We start from the raw sequence: 8,497 nt of genomic DNA on the forward strand, positions 1-8,497 counted from the left end.
TGTGGATGTTTTGCCACTCGGTACATCTGGCATCAGCTTTGAACGTGTTAGTCCAGGAGAAGAAAGAGTTGTGGTACAGGAGCATGTGGATGTGAGGACTGAACAGCTGACTGCGGGATCAGAGGTGGGCAATCTTGACCTAAAGGGACTTACCGTAGAACAGACCAGAAAGGTAAGGGAGCTTTTGAAAAAACATGAGGATGTTTTTGCAAAATCAGAATTAGACCTGGGATTCACTAACCTGATAGAGCATGAAATCCCTGTCCTGAATGATGCCCCCATAAAACAGCGTTACAGACGGATTCCCCCTAGTCAGTATGAAGAAGTCAAAGCACACATTACTCAGTTGTTGCAACAGGGCATCATCAGCGAGAGCAGTAGCCCGTATTCGTCTCCTCTCGTTATAGTGCACAAGAAAGACGGTTCACTTCGGCTTTGTGTTGACTACCGTCAACTAAATGCAAATACACGAAAGGATGCTTTTCCTCTTCCGCGGATTGATGAGTCTTTGGATGCTCTTCATGGGGCAAAATGGTTTTCTACCCTCGATTTAGCTAGTGGGTACCACCAAGTGGGAATGGCTGAAAAGGATCGCTGCAAAACAGCCTTTTGTACACCATTTGGTCTATTTGAATTTACACGCATGCCATTTGGGTTGTGTAACGCTCCGGGGACCTTTCAGCGATTAATGGAGCGATTATTCGGAGACCAGCGGTATCAGTCCCTTCTGTTATATTTGGATGATATAATCATCTTCTCCTCTTCTTTTGAGCAACATCTAGAGCATCTGGATCTGGTGTTTTCCCGTCTAAAACAGTACAATCTTAAAGTCAGACTACAAAAGTGTTCCTTTTTGAAATCTGAAGTGGCATACCTTGGACATTTGGTTTCAGCTGCCGGGGTAGCTACAGATCCTGACAAAATTAAAGCTGTTGTAGAATGGAAGAGGCCAAGCTGCTTAAAAGACTTAAAGTCCTTTTTAGGCTTTGCAAGTTTTTACAGGAGGTTCGTAAAGAATTTTGCCAAGATGGCAGCACCTCTCCATGCCTTGGCCTCATTGCTATCTACAAGCAAGGGTGGTCGGCCCACCAATGGGTTTCAGCAATTATGGGATTCCGTGTGTGAGGAGGCTTTTCAATGTTTGAAAAAGAAACTCACCTCGGCACCCGTTCTTGCATATGCTGATTTCTGCAAACCTTTTGTTCTGGAAATAGATGCGAGTCACCAAGGACTAGGGGCTGTTTTATCACAAGATGTGGACGGACAACTCCGACCCGTGGCTTTTGCCAGTAGGGGTCTTAGATCTTCGGAACGGAATATGGAGAACTACAGTGCCATGAAACTAGAGTTGTTGGGCTTGAAATGGGCAGTTACTGAAAAATTCCGTGATTATTTGATTGGTAGCAAGTTCACAATCCTGACTGATAACAACCCTCTTTGTCATTTAAACAGTGCAAAACTCGGTGCCGTGGAGCAACGTTGGGTTTCTGAGCTGGCCCGGTTTGATTTTCAGATCTCCTACCGGCCTGGCAGGCAGAACAAAGGTGCCGATGCTCTTTCTCGGCAGTATGTGGGGCAACAGGAGGTACATACAGGTTCAGTCGGTGTGCCTAACACTAGCTCCACTACCAGTTTTCCCACTTTGGACGTTAAGGCCCTGGTTAGGTTGCAGTCTGGTGATGGTTTGATCTCTACCTTTAGGAGGTTTTGGGATCGGGGTGTGGGGCCAAGCCGGACAGAGAGGCGTCAATTATGTCCCAGGGCAGTAGAGCTGTTAAGACAATGGAAGCGGATTGTTGAGGTGGATGGGGTGCTGTATCGGCAGTTTTGGGGACAGCGTGAAGGGCAGATCAGGCAGATCATACTGCCAGCCATTTTGAAGGATGAGATACTCAATCAGATGCACACCGTAGCTGGGCATCAGGGAGTAGAGCGAACCTTTAAGCTGGTCCGTTGTCGGGCTTACTGGCCTGGGATGTACAGAGACGTGGAGGCTTTTTGCAAGACTTGTGAGCGGTGCATTGTTTCTAAGAACCCTCACCCACAGGTAGTTGCACCTCAAGGACATTTGCTGGCTTACCGGCCATTGGAGGTTGTGGCTATGGATTTCACAGTGTTGGAGCCCTCATCAGACCGGCGTGAGAATGTCCTTATCATGACTGATGTCTTCTCCAAGTTTACTGTCGCAGTACCAACCCGTGATCAGCGTGCAGTAACTGTTGTTAAGGCCCTAGTAAAGCACTGGATCCAGCCCTATGGTGTCCCCTCTAGGATACACTCTGACCAGGGTAGGTGTTTTGAAGCAGATGTGGTGCAGGGTTTATGTAAAGTATACGGGATCAGGAAAAGCCGAACGACCCCCTATCATGCTCAGGGAAACGGGCAGTGTGAGCGCTTTAACAGGACTCTACATGACCTGTTGAGAACACTGCATCCACATCAGAAGAGACGATGGGTTGAATACCTTCCTGAGCTGCTGTATGTGTATAACACCACCGAACACCATAGCACAGGTTACTCACCATATTTCCTGATGTTTGGGAGGGCCCCCATTAGGCCTTTCGATATTTGGCTGGGTCAGGATAGGGAAGACTTTGAGGGTGACGAGCATGCTTGGGTGGTGGAACATCAGGAGCGACTGCGTTGGGCTTATCAGCAGGCGGGCCAGAATCTGGACCAAGCGGCAGAAGCTCGTCGTGCTTATGCAGGCCATGTAGGGGGTGATGCATCCCTGCTGCCGGGCCAGCTGGTGTACGTGAGAAACAGGCGGTTTCCCGGGAGGCATAAAATTCAGGATGTGTGGTTTCCTGTCCCCCATAAAGTGTTGGAGCGTCTGGGTGGGGATTCGCCTGTGTACTCGGTTGCGCCTGTCGACTCCTCTGGGCCAATCCGCAATGTTCACCGTAATGAACTACGACTGTGTGGTCCCACTGTACAGAGTGGGGCTGTGATAGTGCCCCCTGTGGCAGAGGTGGATGGTGAGTTAGATGCCAATGGGGAGGCTGATGACTCCGTGATTGGTGTCCTTGTGCCTATCACTGGGTCCAGTCTTGAGGTTCGTGGGCCTAGTTCTTGTAGGGGTGGGGCTGAGGCTTCAGCTACTTCTCTTGACACTTCCACACCGTGTGTGCCCGTTCCCACAGTGCTTCCCTCAGCATGTGGGGTTGAAGGGGGAGCAGATGACACACAGTTGGCACCCATAGTGTCTGGGCCTGTTGGGCCTCGCCGGACGACTCGTTCCACTGCAGGGTTACACTCTAACCCTTTTCGTTTGCCCAGGTCGGTGTTACCATCTGATGGCAGATCAGTGGGGCACTGATCTTTTCTTGGGGGGGCATAAGTGTGACCAATGGGGATTTGGTTCGGGGGGCGTGATACAATATATAAGGAGAGCAGGTGTGTGTGTGGGATGTAACACTTGGCCGTTTCCGGTTTTGCGGTGTGTCGTGGAGTTGCTGTCTCTGGTATGTGTTTGTTCTCACATTCATATGTTTAGTGTGTTTAATGTTTCACCTGTTTCTTCCTTTGTGTATGTCACATTATTGTATGTCATCATCTTTTGGTTGCAGTGCCGCTGCTTTGGTTTGACAATATAAAAATAAAAGGGCTTGAACCTTTCTATTGTCTTCGCTCTTGTTTCTGCCGTCGTGGCACGCACCTGCGGAGGAACCGGCTACAACAGTAACAATGATAACAAAATCTTTCACACTGTTCACCATAAAGAAAAACCCTGGGTCATGAGAAAATGCTCCACCAGTGGGTTATGCACCTATCCATTATGAGCAATATTATATTTATGTTGTCACTTTCTTGTGCTAACAAAAGTTTCGGTTTGTCCCACCAAATGTTAATCCCACAAAGAACAGGAAACATGATTAATACAGTCTTGTGTTTTGGGTCTGTATTTTTTTAAAAAGTTATCTATGGAAATAAAAGTTAAACCGTTTTTGAGGAGGTCACCTTGTTGTTCTGTCAGGGCATCACTTTTCAGTCAAAACCATGATATTGTGGGGCCATAAAGGGCTGTCCCCTTACACACTCTACCCTGAATGGACTTAGTGGGTATTCCACTTTAAAAAATACCTCCAATGTTCCAACATTGCTCTGGCCGTGTCCTCGGTCCAGTGAATTGCATCTTTTTCTGTTGCAAAATGCGAGTCCTCCAGCAGGGGGATGTGTCTCATATTTTTTTTTAATATGCTGATTTAGTAGTTTCATGTTGTTCTGCTCCATTGCAGATAAGTTACCAGAAAAATTAACCAAGGGAACCCAGATGACAGCAGATGGAAATCTGTGTTTAGCCATCTTCAGAGCCCGCTGGAGCTGTTTAACTGCAGTTTCTTTAATGTTCTGACCTTTGGCGTTAATGCCGGCTGCAATGACCACATTCTGAACCACCAAATCCCACGGAACGTGGGCTATCTCAAATAAAGCCTGCATGTGGCGAAAATTAGCACCTGGATAACTCTCAATCTGTAGATCTGGGATGGAATATTCAGGGATTCTGGATAAATTTGAGTCACCAACAATAAGACACCTTTTCTCCACTTCCAGAAACCAGTCAATCAATTCTCTGTTTGTTTCAGGGTGACGCTTTACCTTGAAAACCTGCCGCTCTGGGGCAGGTAAGTCAACACGGGCTACTGGTGGCTCAGTACCGTCACCTGCTAGCTCCAGCCCTGTAATACAGCGTTCCTCCGCTGAAGCTGGAGATGCGCTGTCCTCCTGGCATTCTGTCACACCCGGGCTGTCCGAAATATTGTGATGATGTGGGGGGATTGCATGTTGTAGGGTGTTTTTCTTTTGCATGTTTGTGGTGCTACCTGTTTGTTGCATGCTTTCTATGGACACACCCCCCTTGTAACATAGCGCGCCGATCCACCACACCTGCTCCTCATCAGGAGGGACTTATAAAAGTCCTGAGGAGGAAAGCCAAAGGCAGTCGCACACCGACAGCAGGCGCATGCACGCGGGGCGCGAGTGGGACGCCGGGACCGCCAGACGTCGGGACCGCCAGACGTCGGGAAGACTCGCTGTGATCAGGACACACACTCTGAGAGCGCTGGGCGCTGGGACCATCAGTCTGCAGAGCGATCGACACGCAAGGGCAGGGCAGGGACCCTGCCTGTGTGTAAGTAGCCGAACGGGCTTCAGCAGACTGGTGGAAATAGGTGGGAGGGCTAGTGGCAGCCTGCATCAGGAATTGCTTTTCGTGCTGCCGCTTGCCTGTTTCCACAGATTCCAGCGTGTCCAGGAGAGCCAGCTGGAGGTGACGCGGAGGAGTGCCGGTCACAAACCCCAGAGGCGGAACGGAGCCCGCCCCCCAGGTCTTTGTGTGTATGACTGGAGGGATCCTCGGAACAGCGTCGGGGGAAGAGAGACGTCTCCTGGTTTGGGATCAGTGATTCCCCCCTTTGAGCTGCATTTTTAAACCAGTTTTAACTGTTCTTTGGACTTTTAGGTCTCTTTTATCCTTTTTAACTGTTCCTGGGATTTTTATCGTGTTTTACTGTTTTAATCCGTGCCTAGAATTTTTAGACGCATTTTATGCTTGTTTTAAGTGTCTTTTAACTGGAACTTTTTGGCCATTCATATGTTTTTTCCATCGGAATAAATTGTCGTTGTGGCCAAGAATTTGGGTCCTCTTTGGTGGTGTGCGTGCGCTCTCCCCAGATCATTCCTCTAGCCCTTCAATACCCTCATTCAATTTTTTGTTGTTTACCCCATCTTTCAACCCTCCAGGCCTTACAATATGATCCAGCCCCGAACTACCTGAAGCTGGGGGGTCAGCGTCCGTGTCCGCCTCATCCCCATCTTCCTCGCTGTCGTATTCATTATCGAACTCCTCCTCCTCCTCCTCCTCGTGAAGAACCTCCCCGCCGCGGTTCTCCTCTCTATCGGAGCTTTCCTCCTCCTGGGAGCTGTCCAGTGCTGAAATTCGGGAAGGTGGCGCCCGTGCTGCCGGTCTGGGAGCAGAGGGTGAAGTTATCCCCACAATCTGAGGGAGAAATTCCTCACGCGCCACGAAGGGGTTGCGGCGGGTCGCCGTTCGCGGTCCACGCTGCTTCTCGGCAGCGGCTGCTGGAACTGCATCTGGAGGCCAAGCTGGTCTCATGTCCGTCATAGTTCCAACTGATCGGTTTGTGGCCTCGTAACATTCAGCTTGAATGCTCATGGAGACCCGCTCAGGTTGACGGCCCCATTTTTTCTTCCTCCTGATGTGCGCGGCCCCCGGCGGCTATCAGACCCTGCCGGGGGGTGCATGGTGTCGTAGCCGCTGGACTTCGCCGCTCCGAGTCTGATCTGCAGGTGATGATCAGGGCCTCTGCCTGATCGAGAACATCCTGCGTGATCCGAGGTAGATTTCTGCAAGCCCATCGTGTCGCCACGATGAAGGCTTCCCTCCAATCTCGGGTTAAATCACCGGGGAGATCCTGTAAAAGTTTCTCCAGCCTCTTTTGGTAGTGATCCTGGAGGATCTGCAGTGTGTTCTGTCCCCAGTTTTTTGCGTTGCCCTCAATGAGGTCTAACACATCATCCGTGGGATCAGCGGGTTTAATCAGTGAGGTTAATGAGTCCACTATGCGAGCGATCATCAGAGGTTCTGGTCTGTCCGGCGTGATGGTCACGTTTTGTAAGTGATGCACCATCTTAATTACAGCATGTAATTTGCGGATAAGCTGTCCAAGTCTTTCATCTGCAGGTCGCCGGAGGTCCTGCCTAACATCTGCTGGGGGTCCAAATCTTGTCGCTCGTCTGGTAGGTGAGCCCCGGACCGCTGCTGCATAAGAGCGGGGCTGTGGAAAATAAGGCCGGGACCCGTCGTACATAGGAGGCGCAGGCCAGTTAGGATTTGAAGGTGAAGCCCTACTCCAGCCAAAATTTGGGAACCTTGGCGCCCTCTTCCAGCCGGAGACGGGAAATGCACGGTCCATCCTATGGTCCGGTCGGCCCCGGTAATTAAAGCTGAGCGCACGGGGATTTCTGTAGTGTCTCCTCCCGTAGCGCACCGTGGTCCAAGCACCTCCATCCTCCTCTCCGTCGTAGAAGTGCATGGCAGGTGTAACGGTTTTTCCACCAGGCAAGAATGTAATCAAAAATAGAAAAACTTGCAAACTTTGAAAAAAGAAAAAAGCGGGACAACCACTTAAATGAGTGTTTTTATTCACAAAAATGTAAAAAAATAAATAAATAAACAATACAAAATTAGAATAAAGTGTGCTCGCTACGCGTTTCGGCAAATTCTGCCTTCATCAGGCTCTATGCACACCACAACAGCTACAACTTGGCTGGACAGGCGTAAAAGTGAAGTGAGAGACAAAAGGTGGCTGTTTTATTCACACTGTCTTACCAAGGAGCACGCGTCGGCCTCATGGGCCCTGCGTGTCCTGAGCCATGGGCCCTGTGCGTTCTAAGCCCCTCCCCTGCATGCATACTGCTAACCAGGCAAAAAGACACGTGAAACAAAACCTTTTCCTTCCAACCATGTTATTGCTTTATGTTTAAGATTATTTAAATTTCTAATAACTGATTAAGGGTTGGGATTAGGGTTCAGATTAAACTAAAGGTTAGGGTTAGAAACAGGACCAGGGGTAGGGTTAAAGTAATAATAATAATCATCATAAAACTGTAATAAGAACCATAAGAACAATAGCCATAATAACAGTAACAATGATAACAAAATCTCTCACACTGTTCACCATAAAGAAAAACCCTGGGTCATGAGAAAATGCTCCACCAGTGGGTTATGCACCTATCCATTATGAGCAATATTATATTTATGTTGTCACTTTCTTGTGCTAACAAAAGTTTCGGTTTGTCCCACCAAATGTTAATCCCACAAAGAACAGGAAACATGATTAATACAGTCTTGTGTTTTGGGTCTGTATTTTTTTAAAAAGTTATCTATGGAAATAAAAGTTAAACCGTTTTTGAGGAGGTCACCTTGTTGTTCTGTCAGGGCATCACTTTTCAGTCAAAACCATGATATTGTGGGGCCATAAAGGGCTGTCCCCTTACACACTCTACCCTGAATGGACTTAGTGGGTATTCCACTTTAAAAAATACCTCCAATGTTCCAACATTGCTCTGGCCGTGTCCTCGGTCCAGTGAATTGCATCTTTTTCTGTTGCAAAATGCGAGTCCTCCAGCAGGGGGATGTGTCTCATATTTTTTTTAATATGCTGATTTAGTAGTTTCATGTTGTTCTGCTCCATTGCAGATAAGTTACCAGAAAAATTAACCAAGGGAACCCAGATGACAGCAGATGGAAATCTGTGTTTAGCCATCTTCAGAGCCCGCTGGAGCTGTTTAACTGCAGTTTCTTTAATGTTCTGACCTTTGGCGTTAATGCCGGCTGCAATGACCACATTCTGAACCACCAAATCACACGGAACGTGGGCTATCTCAAATAAAGCCTGCATGTGGCGAAAATTAGCACCTGGATAACTCTCAATCTGTAGATCTGGGATGGAATATTCAGGGATTCTGGATAAAT

The sequence above is a fragment of the Oryzias latipes genome, chromosome 12 (genome assembly GCF_053564925.1).
Source record: "Oryzias latipes strain Hd-rR chromosome 12, Olatipes_Hd-rR_3.1".
NCBI lineage: Eukaryota > Metazoa > Chordata > Actinopteri > Beloniformes > Adrianichthyidae > Oryzias > Oryzias latipes.